General features: G+C 39.1%; 1 protein-coding gene and 1 long non-coding RNA gene across 2 annotated transcripts in view; both read left to right on the top strand.

Annotated features, from left to right (window-relative positions):
- Nucleotides 1-4,347, top strand: part of tsnare1 (T-SNARE Domain Containing 1) — a 217,941-nt gene extending 213,594 nt beyond the window's left edge. The window contains exon 12 of the mRNA XM_051956820.1: nt 3,737-4,347. The gene's annotated coding sequence lies outside the window, so the exon portion shown is untranslated. The remainder of the gene's footprint in view (nt 1-3,736) is intronic.
- Nucleotides 4,348-12,748: 8,401 nt separating this feature from the next.
- Nucleotides 12,749-14,883, top strand: LOC127536447 (uncharacterized). The gene is made up of 4 exons (XR_007945435.1): nt 12,749-12,881; nt 13,367-13,461; nt 13,607-13,877; nt 14,445-14,883. It is a non-coding gene; the product is annotated as an uncharacterized LOC127536447 (long non-coding RNA).
- The last annotated feature ends 1,078 nt before the right edge of the window (nt 14,884-15,961 follow it).

Below are 15,961 nucleotides of genomic sequence, written 5' to 3'. Positions count from 1 at the left end.
ATAAAGTATTAACATCTGAGGTTATCAATGAGCAACAAAACATTTTTAACCGGATTTATTAAGTGCTTAGTAATGCATAATAAATGCCATACAGATCATGAATTCATGATTAATTAAGCACGTATAACTAATTAGTTACAAATGATGAGTTAACGATGAATTAAGCACTTTACTAATGTTCAACTAATGCTTAATAATGTGTTGGTTGAACATTTAAAACTGTCTTTACTAATGCTTTGTAATGCATTACTAATGGTGAATTCATGATGAGTTCATGAGGATTTAAGGATTAACTAATGCTGAAATTATGCTTAACCAATGCTTAACTAATGCTTAATAGTGTATAGTTATTATAAAGTGCTACCAAAATGGGTGGTCTTGGGAGAGTTGCATGGTAGAACCAAACATGCCAAAACCTCCAATTGTTTCTTCCCAGTTGTTCAGTAAGTTGTCCAGGGTAGTGACCCAAACTTGATGCTTATTCCAGACTGACAAAGATTCCTGTGGCTTAAATGGTTTGCACTTATATAGCACTTTTTTACCTTTGTGATATTCATCCACACACATATTCACACATCAGTTGCAACCTAGCTGCCATGCAAGGTGCTCGCCTGCCATCAGGAGCAGCTTGGGGTTAAGTATCATGCTCTACCACCTGAGCCACAGACACCCAGTCCATTCATTGTAGCTTCTGCTGGTCTTCAGGTGTGGTGCCTCACTTTCCTATTGCATTGCAGATTGTCGGAATTCTCGGAGAGCTTCCCCATCAATTCAAGGCTTTAGATATTCTGGCTATAATTTTTATACTGCATCTGGTCATTAGACTGCTACCATTTCTTGTCTTTTCTGATTTTATTGCTGTTGCATCCCTAAATCATGTTGGAAACTATGAACATATCCGGAAATTGAGCCAGAGCTGTAATGCAAGGCCATGGTTAAGGATTAAAACATAGAGCAAGCAGTGGTGAAGGATGACAGCAGTATTATGGGTTGAGGAGTGAATTTAGTCATACAAGTGTGTGCGTGTGCGTGTGCGTGTGCACGTGTGCACGTGTGCGTGTTTGTTTGTGTGTATCTTCCGGAAGCAGAAGGGGCTGCTCTATGTGCTAGCAGGCAGACAGAGCTTTGATGTGGCCCTGACTGGGAACTCTCTCTGACTATGTGAGCCAAGCAGACACAGTCACCCCATGGCCTCTGATCTCTACAAAGAACAATCTTTACATCTCTCTCACACTTTTGCCCTCTCTCTATATAAACACATCCCTTAAACACACATACAGACCTACCTTGACATAAATCTGATCTATTCACCTCCTCCTCTCCCATCTCCTCCTACACTGACATCCTTCCAGTTGGTCAGGATTAAAACGTGGAGATGGGCACAAAATCACCAATCTGACGAATGCCTCGGGTCTTTTCATGGACAGGCTCTGTAGTGTAGTCATGTTCATTCTCCTGTCAAACTTCATAGTCCTCTCATCACTCTTCCTCTCCACACAGCTCACCTTTCCTACATCTTTCAGAGATCGCTTCTCGCTCTGATGTTGGTTTTTCATTTTCTGAAAGTCTGCCTCATCAATGATCGCTGCTGATGAAGTTAATGAAAAGCACATGCCTTATATTTGAAGGGATTTTTGATCTGACTAGCAGTGTGTTGGTTTGTCTAGTAACATATCCGTCTGGGGTCTACAGAGGCATTTTCAGCACAATCTGTTTTGCTGGATATTCTAATTTTGTTGCTTTTTCTTCACATTTTTAGCATAAATATGTAAAATATGAACTCTGGTTCTGCTCATCTAATGCAATTTTAATCTTTTCTTTATCACCCGTGGATCCATCAAAAAACTTTAGGAAGCACAAATTCATTTTTCCACCTCACTTTTAATCTTCTTTACCACTACTGCCAGAGTATCTAAACAAAATTCAATAAAAATGAAAATAAACTGCTACATATAAATGCATTATACAAAAGAAATAGGTGTGTGTGTGTGTGTGTGTGTGTGTGTGTGTGTGTGTGTGTGTGTGTGTGTGTGTGTGTGTGTGTGTGTGGCCAGTCTCAGTTGCAGCCCTCAGCAGTGGTGATAAAAGATGAGATGTCGCTGCAGGCGGCTCATTCAGTGATTATCTGGGAGTGTCTGATTGGAAGTTGCAGGCTGCAGAAAGAGGAAAAAATGAGAAGAGAGAGTGTGTGAATAAAGTATCACACTAACTTTAAGGTTAAATCTGTGATAGACTTTTGTCGCCGTTTAGTGTCTCTTCCATCTGAAGCTGGTTCACCACAGTGGCCTGTAACCTCAACCTTATGCAACAGTAGTCAGTTCTTCTCTTTTCCACTGTATTTTACAACCTTGATAGAATGAGATGTTCAGCATTAAAACGGAGGTCAACCTTTTTATGTCTGATTCCAAAAAGCACTGTCAACAGCTCTTCATTAGGAAACATTTGAAAAGTCCTTCTTGATAAACACAAAAAAAAGAACTCTGGGTACTGCTGTACAACAAAAGTACAGCAGCTTGTTGCAGCAGATTCCACAAACAAGCAACCCCCCCCCCCCCCCCCCCCCAAAAAAAAAAAAGAAAAAAAACTTTGCAAATGTTCACCCAGTGTTTGCCTCTTAAAATTTAAAAGATAGAGGTCTAAAATTACCAGACACACTGATAATTAAAAACACTGAGAGTGACTTGCATTGGTATGTGCACAATAAATGTTTTGGATTGCACCCAGGCACCAAATCCCATTACCCCATTCAATGCCCTGGAAGTTCTAGAAATAGTATTTGTGAGTGTAGAGGAATGGCAGAAATTACATGGAGGCTGCATACAGGACACCCTAGGTGGAAACCATGCACCTTTCCTTTCGACCAAACTGAAAGAGGTCATAACAGCTGAAGGTGGTCACCTTCCATAGCTGCATAAGGATGTGCATGAATGAGGACTACATTTCCAATAAACAGCTTAAGGTTGGAGGATGAAAACCACCGTTCTGTTGTGAAGGTGGCTGAGACTTCAAACCATGGATCAACATGGGCCCAAAATGTGTACAAACTAACTGTGTAACAACTGTGTAATAATCCACCTGTGTTAATGTAGCAAAGACGTTGCAGAGCCCTATACCACTGGATGTCAAACCAGCAACTTGAACCTTAGCCTTAAACTTTTCAAATATTTCTAGTTTTTAATTTTTACTTTTGAACGTTTGCAGGTTGAGATCAATAAATGAAGGGCAACATCACCCTTTGATTTGATCAGATTAAACTTATGTCTGATCATGAAACAGCAGTGTGATCCTCAGATCCTCTCTACATGCAGTGCTTAATTCACTTATGTGTTTCCGGTTGGACAACTATTAACTGTAATTCAGATAAAAGTGATGTGCTTTGGCCTTTCGTGTACAAAGCTAGACTGCTAGTTGGTGATTAATGAACCACTTTCATCTCCAGCACTGTGAACCCTGGCCTGGACTTAATTAAAACTCAACCATTGACCACCAATCATAAATTACTTCCCACAACCTGTGACACTTTTAGAATAAAAAGAACAAATTGTCTTTTTACCAATTAATAATTCACAAATGAAAGAGAATAACAAGCTTGAGGCAGGGCTCCAGTAAGAGCTGTGCATCTTCTATGTAATTTGAGCAGGCTGACAGCGCCATCGCTGAGCATGAGGTGTTATTGGAGTCAATGGTGTCTGCTGGGTGATTGATGTCTGGTGTCTTCTCTGTTTGTGTTTTACAGGTAGCTGCTGTCATTACAGTGTCACTGCGCTGCTGCTGCCCAGCCTGATCCCTGACCTGAACAGCTGGTTTCCAGTAGGAGGGAGCTGCCCTGCAACAACATCTCTACTCCATCATCTCTGGCTCTGTTTACACGTACATCAGTCTGAGGATGAAAGTCTATCTCAGCATACTCCCAGTCTGAGCCTCTCGTGTAATCATCATTTTGCTCTTTTTTTTATGTCATACCTGTTGGCTGTGACTTTAATGTTATCATCAACGTCACGTGTGAATTTAGTGATTACATCAGAGGCACAAGCAGGGTGTTTCCTTTCTTGGATGTGAAGTGTTACTGCTTTGTATCACACACCTTCAGCTCCCAAATGCTGTTTTATCAGAAAACCAGGTGAAGGTGGAGAAGCTTCAGGATGAGACAAATCAATCTGAGTTCAACTGTCTTCACTGCTGTATACTGTATGCTCCCTTTCTTTTATGTATTTTTACTGAGATATGCGCAATATTTAACAGCTTGTAGTGTAATTTAATCACTATTATATTGTAGTGTTTCTTCGCATTGGTAAGTATTGTTTGACCAAATATATCTTCCAAAATAAAATTCTATATCAACAGCAACCAGAGCTTTATGACTTTTGTTTTTTTCTTTGTTTTTCTTGTGTGAAATGTCATAAGACACAATATTTATACCTCAATGTATCTGTGAATGATTGCTTAAATATATATAATCATGTAATTTTAGTTCATAACTTCAGTGTTCAGAAAACCAGACTTACAGTGCAACAGTAAAGTAAGATATCAGTGGTTCTGCACTCCAACATGTTGTCGAGCCTTATTAATATGAGCGATTTCTCTTTCCTAATCTTTAATTTCCATCTAATGAGGTAAAAAGAGAATGCTCCTGCGAATGCAATTGTTTATGCTCTTTAAAAAGAAACAGGACACTGTAAAAGTGCATAATAATTGACCCAAAGGTTCCTGTCAGCGTTTACAGGAACCCACTGATGATGGGACATCCTGCTTTCAGAATATATGTAATATACAGTGGAACAGCTTGAACTATACTTTAAGATTAAAAATGCACTCATTTGTCAGGGCACCACTCAGATCTTCACCATCAACATCAGGTAATTTAAGAGAACTTTATTAGGAACATTTCAGATTGAGTATTCATAAAAGCATCTGTCATCAGAAGTGGTGAAGTTTCCAAACAAAGAAATACTTGTTAGCACCAACAGTAATAACACAAAAACATTTACTGATTACTGCTACAAAAAAAAACAATAACACAATAATGTAACAAACAACAAACAGTGAATACAGGTTTTAAAAATTAATTAACAGTGATGGTCACTGGAAGCAGTTGGTAGAGCAATGCTAAATTTAGAATTTGGAATTAAGAAGACAACTGTAATTTCTAAATTTACTTATTTAGCAAAAAGAAAGTAATATTTCCATGCCCTTGCAAAAAGATCCAAGATCAGCATGCAACGACAGGAGAAGGATGGAGAGTGAGAGAAGCTCACCGTAAAGATCTGTGAGATGAGTTGGTTCAGTGATGTAGGGACAGGACAGCACCTTAGCATAGTTGCACTGAAAAAGTGCCAAAGAAGAAAGTGCTCACACCTTTGCGTTTAAAAGGTTTAAAGTATCAAAGTAAAACTCCACGAGTTAACAATAAAAAGCCATAGATGTAGACGAGCATATCAAGTATACTGAGGGCAATGCAGAGTAGATCAGTGGAAATGGGCAGCTGGAAGCAATGGGCTGGAGGAAGGTCAGCAGCAGCATCCCACAGGGGACATGATGGAGACTAAGCCAGTTGCTGGGACAGCAACCACAGATCTGAAGCATCCAGCTCTGGGACCAGTGACACTCAGAGGAAGGACACAGGGAGAAAGAGTGAATGCAATGCAATAACAGTATATACAGTGAATACAAAGGTAGTTAGAGAAGGACTGAGTGCATCAAGAGAGATCCCCCAGAAGCCTAGGCCTATAGCAGCATAACTCGGGGTAAAACTAAGGGTAAAACTAAGGGATGTCAAAGAAGAAGTCAGTTCTGTACATCATGCAGACTGAAATCAGCACTAACTCTAAGATTTGTCAAAAAGGAAGGTGTTTAGCCTGATCTTAAAAATAGAGAGGGTGTCCACCTCCCAAACCCAAACTGGAAGCTGGTTCCACAGGAGAGGTACCTGATAACTGAAAGCTCTGGCTCCTATTCTACTTTTACAAATTCTCTTAACAACAAGCAAGCCTGGGCTGCACAGTGGTTTAGTGGTGAGCACGTTCGCCTTGCAGCAAGAAGATCCCCGGTTCAAATCCCGGGGTGGACCTGGGATCTTTCTTGACGGAGTTTGCATGTTCTCCCTGTGCATGCGTGGGTTTTCGCCGGGTACTCCGGCTTCCTCCGACAGGCCAAAAATATGTTGAGGTTAATTGGTTACTCTAAATTGCCCGTAGGTGTGAATGTGATTATTTGTCTGTATATGTAGCCCTGCGACAGACTGGCGACCTGTCCAAGATGTCCCCTGCCTTCGCCCGAGTCAGCTGGGATAGGCTCCAGCCCCCAAACCCCCCAACTGTAGGTGTTTAAGGGAGCTACTGAGACCTCCTGATAGTAAGGAACTGCAATAGTCAAGCCTGGAAGTAACAAATGCATGGACTAGTTGGTGTTAAGCTTCACTGTTAGTAAGAGGTCAGAGGCCAATTACATTTAGAACTCGTGTTGAGTTAATCTCTTACATCTAAAATCAAACTGAACAGGTTATTAAAATTATCTAGTATGGCTCCCCAGAAAATGATCATATGTATTACCATGTACGATCGTATACTTCTACTATAACTAGGAATACAAGCATACTCTTTCAAAAAATAGGAAATCAGAATGAGACAATAGAACATGGCCATTCTGTTGTAAACATCCAATGTGCAGATATTCAATTTGGATCAAAGGTTTGGACTAGCTGTCTTCTCAATGGTCTCCTACCAAATATACAACTGTGACAAACGGTCTTGGAAATTGTTGTGTGCTGCTGTGCTGCCTCACACAGTACACTTTTGTTGTGCACCTTGGTACGTTCCACTACATTCGACTCTTATTCTCTAAATTAACGCAGGACTGAAACTCTGCAAAAGTTTCTTCTGTTTGGGGAATTCCTTTTGATGTCACTGTGGACATCAGAGTAAAAATCCCCTGGATAGATTTCAAAAGGGCCTTAGCTGCATTTCAGACCATGTTAACTGTCGTATAGGAGTGACTGGTTTTCTCAGGGCTTGCGTCTCTAGTCCAGACCTTTGCCCCTTTGTCACACTGCAGTTATCCACCAGTATAGCAACAACCTGATTGTAGTTCAGGCTTTATGAGTAGAGAATATCTGTCAAACCCTGTGAATTTATTCATGAACAAAATTTACCTTCTTTGACGCCAGATGTTAACACCCTCTCTGAATCCTCATCAAACTACCAAACAAAAATGTTCATGATACTGTTTATATTCCCATCTGTTGCCTCATCTGCATTTTAACAAGACATCTTTGTTTTCCGTTTTGGTTTTCCATTGAGGTGCAAAACTCTTTGTATCCAAGTAGGAGGCATGGACATTAGATATGTCTAATCTTGAAGGTGGACTCTGGTCAAATTAGGGTAACTAATGGTTACAAGATAGTGACAGACGGCTATGAATGAAAATATGCACATTTTGTGACTGCACACGAGGTCAGCCATAGATCTGTGGACATTCATTGTATTGGTTGTCACACCAAGAACTGACAATGTGTGTGGGGTTGCCAGCCTCGTGACTAGCTCTTAAGTGATGGCAAAGTGGTATTTTTACTGAATCCTCAAGTGGTACACCCATGCAAAACATTCACCTGTTGTTTGTACCACAAACTAAAAGGCTTGCTGTTCTAAGCCATTTCTCAAGCTCATTTTTACACAGTTTTTGGCAGTTTCATCAATCTCTGATACAATGGAGCTGTTCTGTAGTAAAAGCATGTCCATGCTGGGTAACTGAATCACCTGACAGCATGGATCTTAAGTCCCATTGCACCCTCCTCCCCTTGCTTCTTTTCCCCTTTGAATCTATGATAATCTCTTACATCGCCTGTCCAAAATCAGTACAAAAAAAAGGCAGACCATGGCTACACGTTCAATTTTGAGTTGTGACATTTTCAGAGTACAAAAAGGCTCTTAGTCATTGCCTTCATAAACAATACTAATTCTCAAAGTATGAAACGTGACTCATGTTACAGGGTTTTGCTGGCTTGGAGCTTGAGTTAATCAACTGCACACACAATTTTTCTCGTCTTCCTCGCTTCACATTCCTAGCAGGATGTCTTATTTAGAGATAGTAATAGGCCTAATTTGATCTGTAAGAGGAGTGATTATGTTGTGTTTCTCCAGGCACTGTGTTGCCTCCAAAGGCTGTGTGGAGATAAGTACGCCGTCGTGCTGTGCCACAGGGTCAAGTCCCACACACCATATTTTCGCTCGTAGTGCTGAAAAGCATTAGCTTTTTTTTCTTAGATTTGTCCATCATTGCTGATCTTTCTTGCTTTCTTCTTCTTTTTAAATTTTTAATTTATCAAGCTCTGAAAGCGCCAACACACTTTAGTCAATATTTTTTTTCAAGCCACACCAACTCACCGGTCCTGCAGCTTTTCATTTTTAATGGAGTTTTCATGAGACAAAGAGAAGAAACAAAGACTTTAAACAAAAAAGGGAAAGCTTGGAGTTGTCCTTTTGTCTCAAACATAATGCAACATAAAATGGCAAATTCATTTTCTTTTTGCCTGTTATTGTTGAGAAAGGCCAGAAGAAGGTCTGTTTAAAAGGTTATTTTCCTCTGCATTTTTCTAGTCCCTGAATATGTAGCAATTATAACAAGGAAATAGTAGTTCCAAACCCTTTCAAACATTTGAAAAAGCAATCAAAGTCAGGTTTTTCGTTACCTTGAGGCTCTGTACCTAGATTTAATTCTGTGCAGGTTGTTGGACAAACTTAACCTGGTCTTGATTGCTCACAGCAGTTTACTGTCTGATAGCCTGCTGCCTCTGTAAATACAGCATGAACAAGGGGATAAGTCTCCCAGGAAATGTGAGCTGAGGGGAATTTCAATGCCAGGTACAGCAGTTATCACCTCTGGTCAATGTCTGGAATGTTAACGAAGGTTTATTTGAGGTGAAAAACCCAGAGGAAGAATGTGTCTTTACAGCAGAGGACAAATTCTCCTCATTACTGTAACATGTTGCTGTTGTTAAAACAGACTGAATAAAAAACAAGCCCTCAGCTGTGGAAAAGAAGATCTACAATTATAATTCACAAATTATTTATTTCCAGGTATTCTTTTTTTTTTTTTTTTTTTTGCTTGTGGGAACCCTTAAGCCAGAATTCATCCTGATTATGAAACATTACTTTGACACAGCATTCATAAAGGATCGGTGGTTTTGCATTGTTTTGACTCAGCACTACACTTTCACTTAGTGCTATACATATTCATACAGAAAGTTTGCTTTTGTAATATTTTCGGAAATATTTTTTTCTTTCAAAATAAAATGTTTTTGCTAAAACAAAAAATCTTGACCAAAAAATTGGTACACCAAATCACATGCATTGATACACTTATTACTGTCGGTAACCTTATTTGTGTTCTCTCTTGTCCTTTTCCTGTCTTTCTTTGTAAACCCTGGCTGAAACTGACATACAACGGTCATTAAGCAGAACATATAACTATCTCTTAATCTTCATATTTTTGTAAAAGCATCAATAATTACTTAAATGCTGAATACTTTGGGGTTTATAATCGATATGTAAGTCTTGCAGCACTGTTCATTCAATCTGAGTCTAACATACATGCTGGAACCGAGTGAATGCAGAGAAGGATTGCACCTCAACAGCACACAGAATGAACGCAGACCCAACTGAGCACTTATCTGCTTTTTGTCACCGTACTATGGTGCTGCTGCAACTAAGTGTCAGATTAGATGCAAAAGTGCATTTTCTTTGATACTGGAAGGTTTTAATGGCAACATTGCTGTAGATGAAGGCTACTGATGGTGAAGAATTCATTATTGTGCTAATGAACTGGAACATGAAAATGACAAAGCAATTCAAAGTGCACATCCCAGTCCTGTTTTAGCCTGTCAGTAACATGCTAAAATGAAGATCTGTTGCAGTGGGTTTGAACATCAGGTGGAGTCCCAAATATACTTTCAGCCATCACAGAATGCTGAAAAGCTAGACCATCCAGGGTTGATTTGCAGTGGAAGCAGATATATCAACAGGTCATTTCAGATCGCCACCTGGCCAACAACACTTTCCAGCTCCTGTTGCAGGATCCCAAGGTCTTTGCAGGCCAGATGAGATATGTAATCCCCCCAACGACTTCCTCCTTGCTTGACAAGCCCAGAAACAACCTGGTCTCACAAGCATTCGTGAAACTGTCACGTAAATTAATCTATGGTTTCGTGCGCACCAACACGATTTTTCATGTTTTTCGAGCTGCATACAACGAAATTCAAACCAATGTATTTCAAGCGGAGGATATTTCGTGCCACTCAGAACGTATTTCAAACGGAGCTTCTATTTTACCGGTGCAGCTTTCCAGTGTTTATCATTGGTCTGTCAGCTCAGAAACGCACAGAGCAATTTTGTACGAGTTCAGGCATCTCACGTGACGCTACTCAGCCTGACGTCGCTGAATCGCATCGCAGCTCTGCCTTCAAAAACCAGCTGAGAGATGAGGGACAGAGAGGACAGTAGTGATGGAAGTTCGGCACTTTTCAGAGAGCTTTTGGCACTGCTTCCAAAGAAAAGCCGGCTCTTTCGGCTTCCAATTTATTATTCTTTGTAGCCTCATATTTAGCCTAACCAGGCAAATATGAATCATTTGTGTTTTGACAAACTCTTTCTCATTCAGTGTTTATATGAGAAGCCTTATAATTGACTCATTTTGTGCATTTGTTTTGTTACAAAAACAGGCATTCTTACTTTTGTTTAATATTTCAATCAAACTTTTTTGCACAAAAAATAAATGAACAAAACTCTGCACATGAACCCACAGAACCAGGACAGAAACAGAACCAAACTCAGTATTCAAACAGTATAAATGTCCTCAGTACAGGCTGACATTCAGAAAAATCAGAAGCCTAAGCTTGGATGGGCTGATACCATTTCTTCTTTCAGTGAATATCTGCCGTGTTTTTGATAAGATTCTCAGATGGAAGAAGTTGTCTCTCCTCCATCACCTTCACCAGGTGGGGCAGACTGAGGCCTTGGCCTACCTCCAGCTCAGTGGGTCGTCGTGGTTGGATGAGGGGTTCCTCTAGATATGATCCTCCATTCCCACATCAGCTGTAGGATTTCTCCTTGCAACATCTCCTGTAGCTCTTCCATCAAAGAGGCTCCACACAGCAGAAGTTTGAGGTTCCTCCTCCACTTGGTCCTCTAATGGTGGAGGTGTCAGGCTTCTCCTCTTATTCTCTGAAGTTTCTCATCAACAGCTCTATTGTCACTGAAAGCAAGCTTCTTTGATCTAGGATCCAGTAACATGTTTTCTGCGAGGACAGTGTTAAACTCCATACTCCATTAAATACGTAAGGAGTTGGCTCTTCAGATTCACTACAAAGCATCGACTCTTAGAGTCCTATCTTTTGCACATTATACATCAGAGGAGGACAGACTGCTTTCTCAACTATGAACATAATCAAAACGAAATATTGTTCCAGACTCACCAATGAGCTCCTCTAAATATGTTTGAGAACAGCTCTGACACCATTCAGGCCATGATTCAAAACACTGGCAGGACAAGCAGCAGCTCAGTTCTCCCATTAAGCAGCAGATATATAAGGGGAGTGATAGAAGACAAGAAAACAATGTGAAAGTGTTCAAATGTTTACATTTATGAGATTTAGGTATTGTCAAAGCTGTATATAAGTTGGTTCAGGTTGTTCAGCCACTTTTTTTAAAAAAAAGTTCTACACTTTATTTTAAGATATACAGTTACATAAAAAGTTATTTATTAATAAATGTCTAAATGTTTTTGAACCGTACTGAATTTATTTGACGGTCAGTTTTTGATTACATGCAGACCCTAATGTAACTACCAGGATACATCAACATATATCACACTAATTCTATGGAGTAATAGGAGTGCCAAATCAAAATATAAATAAATAAATATTTAAATAAATATTATAAATATGTATATAATTAAATAAATAAATGTGGAAATATAAAGAGAAATAAATAAATAAAAAGGAAAATTTTGTCTTTGCTTTTACCTTTTCTGTTTTTTCCTTTTATTTATTTATTTATTTATTTATTTATTTATTTATTTCTCTTTATATTTCCACATTTATTTATTTATTTATTTATTTCGCTTTATATTTCCACATTTATTTATTTAATTATTTATTTCTCTTTATATTTCCACATTTATTTATTTATTTCCCTTTATATTTCCTCAGTCCACCAAGAAAAGGAAAAATGCAAATCAGTTTGCTCTGGGCGGGGATTCTGAACACAGGAGTCCTGCCTGACACCAGCTCCCAGCACGGCTGAAGTGAAGCCATGTCACCGTTGAGCTTCGGCTTATTCTGCCACTGATAAGAAAATAAACATTAATTTACCGAATTAGCAGCGTCCTTTCAGTGTCTGATGGCAGAATCAGCCGAAGCTCCACGGTGACACGGCTTCACTTCAGCCGTGGTCGGAGCTGGCGTCAGAAAAGAAGCCTGTGTGTGGGTACGACTCCCCACCCTGAAAAGGAAGCCCCGCCCAGAGCAAACTGATTTGCATTTTTCTATTTCATGGTGTCAGGCCATTATGAAATAACCACCAAAGAAATAAAATGCAAATCAGTTTGCTTTCACTTGGTGGACTGAGCTGTCAATCAAATGGCTCTAGGCGGGGCTTCCTCGTCGTTCCTGATCACAGGCATATGAAGAGTAGATACGACACGCCCCTCTGAGCGGCGTCCCGACGGAGACGCGAAGCAAGCGGGGGGGGGGGGGGGGGGGGGGAGTTTCAGTGTTTTCCATTGATGTGCACGAAAATTAAAACAAGAAGAATGCCGGCTCATTGTGCGGCATACAGTTGCACACTACATCGGACGATCAAGACAAGGAAACTTGGAATAACTTTCCACAGGTAAGAATAGTTTTGGGCTCGTTTTTTATTATTAAATCTTGTTGAGGGTCTATGAGAGCTAACTAGTTAGCCATTAGCAAAACATTAACACGAGCTAACAGCTGGACAACCAATACCAGACGATTAATAGTAGCTGGAGTACAAGCAGTAGTAGTAATACGAAAAGTACAAGGAGCAGTAGCAGTATAAGTAGCTGTTAGAGTCGTAGACGTAGTATCAGCATGTGTAATAGTATTACAAGTTGTAGTAGCAGTGACAGTATCAGCAGCAGTAGTTGGTGTATTACTACTAGTAGTAGCATTACTATTAATACCACCAATACTACCAATAGTATTCTCTTGTGAGATCTGATAAGGTAAAGTGAAATATTGCATTAACAACAATACTCCCTCCTGCATTGAAACAACAAAAGTACCAAAGAACAGAACTTTTGAAAATAGTGTTAATTTTTTTCTTTTTGTCTGTTATATATTAACTTCCTCAAGGGTGGGGAAAATGTTGCTGTGGCCCATTACATGGTGAGCCAGAGAGGAACAGGCCGACATTCCCACATCACTGGACGCAGTGTACATAATCAAAGGTGATCCATGGTTATGTAACTAATTACGATCATGAGTATCAGATATATTTTTAAAATACTGGAAAGGAAATTCCTGTTATATACATGCAGTTGTAAAATTTAGAGTAATTATGTATTATTTTGTTTGTTTTTTTCTCATCTACAGAATTGAAAGATTATGGCGAGATGTGTATGGAAATGTCCTTGACTTGTTCCACACACTGTTTCTCAATTTGGAAGTGGAAGGGTTTCTAAACCCTGAAAATGAACTGGAGTTATTCACTCTCCACTGGACCTACGTCCCACAGCTGCAGCAGCATCTTCAGGCATTCAAGGAAGCCTGGACTCACCACAGTTTGAGGACAAAGAGAGGGCAATCCCCCATGCAACGGTGGCTTAGTCAGCCACGTGAGGGAAATGCTGCTGATCCAGTTGAGGTATGAATCCCCTCTTGTACCTTTACCTTCCTGTCTTCCTTTATATTTGTTTATGTTAACTTTATTATTTCTACTTTGGTACTGGATGGTTCACTTGACAGAGAAAAAAATCTAATGCGTGTGATCTCACTTTCTGATTCAGAGTCCAGATTTGATTTCTTAACAAATTGAAATTACCAAAGCATATTTAACAAACACAGTGTAGATGTATGCTGTCTAACACTGCTAGGAGAACCTGGACATTTCAAAAATGCTATACTTGGTTTAGTAGCACAATAATATCTATTCTTTATAGAGCTGTGACAGGTCCTGTAGTTTCTGTACTTGGTATTTTTAAATTTTAACATATAAACATATGCATAGATATTTCAATGGTGTAAAATAATATCTATAATATCTATACAATTTTATAGTTCATGAATTTACTCCTTGCACATCTTGTTGTCCAACCCACATTTGAAATCAAGTTTTGCCATACCATGTAGTCCCTAATCTACTTTTTTTTATTTTTGAGGAGTGTGCATTTCTTAATATAAAGCTTGCTTCCAAATTATGCTTTCCTTTCAGGTTGCTGCTGATTATGGGATAGACTGGACAGGACCTCACACCCCATACCCAGAAGGCGTCACTGTACCTGATGCACAACTACCCCGGCAGCTTACACAGGCTGAAGTTACATCATTGCCTGATCCGGCCGTCCCTTTTTCTGCTGCACTACGGGCATACATGGATACAGTGTATATTCTTAAGGACATTTTTCAACAAACCTAGACATATCACAACTCACCTTAACAGAATCAGAATGAAACGAACAAGACTCAAAAGAATGCTGCAAATTTTTGTTGCATAAGTTGTGAATTTCAAATAAATGCCTTTGAAAACAACAATGTACAAAGACACAGCAAAGGGATATAAAACTGCTTTTATTGCATGCTGAATAGTTTGACAGCTTTTAAAAGCATTAGAACAATGTGCCAATAAAAAGGTTTTTTAATAGAACTGACAATTCTTTTCTTTAACTTCCAAACATTTATATTACAACTGTTCTCCAAAGACAGTCTTCCACAAGTGTGGAAACATTTTGTTGTCGCAGAAATGCACAAACCTGAACCATCGTTTTTGAATCTTTCACATAAAAATAAGCTATTTCATTAATTCACTCTCTCAACTCTCACCTTTAAACTGTCTTCTTACAACAACTCACAGGCCGCCACATTTCTGTTACATGTTAAATGTCACACACAACAATTTGAGCCTGACAGCAGCAAAAACAAGAACTGTTGTGAACCTTCTTCTGAAGCATGTATTAGCCTCACAAGCTTACATCACATCAGAACAATTGTCAAAACAACTACACATATCTGTTTTAACATTTTATGTGTTTTGGTAGCATTATTTGGACTCTCACACAACATACGAGATGGTAAGCCATACTGAGCAACAGCTGACCTGAACAGTGGTGGATTTGTTGTTTGTAGCTGCTCCTATGTAAACTATGAGCCTGCTAAATCCATCCACTCCTGCATGGATCACGATTTGCCGTATATAAAAGTCACAGTGAAAATATGAATAGAAATTTATAATTATAGGTAGTTACAGCAATGCTACAGTAATAAGGAACAAGGACAAATTATCTCAATAAATGCAACGTAAAGACAACCACAATTACAATAAACAACAGAATTATTATTAATAATAATTATTATTTATTTATCTCTCTCTCTAGGCTGTTATATACTTGCAGCAAACCCCTCTCTCCTCAGAGCTGCTTCCACTTCTTCCTCAACCCATAGTCTTTGGGAAACCTACATGGAGTAAAGAAAAAGTAGACAGAGAAGTAAATAAGTATGTACACAACAACATATTTATAAAGAAATCATGCTAATAAATTAAGTACAAAGAACTGAATTAGCCAATATACTGTAGACCAAAGCTATTTAATTTGATAAGTATAGCATTGTTTGGTAACATTTCAATTATTTGAAAGCAGTCCTAAAGAATTGCCTGTAATCCTAAACATAAAATGGGTTTGGAGAAAGAACATCGATGCTAATCTGGATATACACACGTGGACAAAATTGTTG

The sequence above is a fragment of the Acanthochromis polyacanthus genome, chromosome 12 (assembly GCF_021347895.1).
Source record: "Acanthochromis polyacanthus isolate Apoly-LR-REF ecotype Palm Island chromosome 12, KAUST_Apoly_ChrSc, whole genome shotgun sequence".
NCBI lineage: Eukaryota > Metazoa > Chordata > Actinopteri > Pomacentridae > Acanthochromis > Acanthochromis polyacanthus.
The sequence above is the reverse complement of the archived record's forward strand: the minus strand, read 5'-3'. Positions and strand labels throughout refer to the sequence as shown.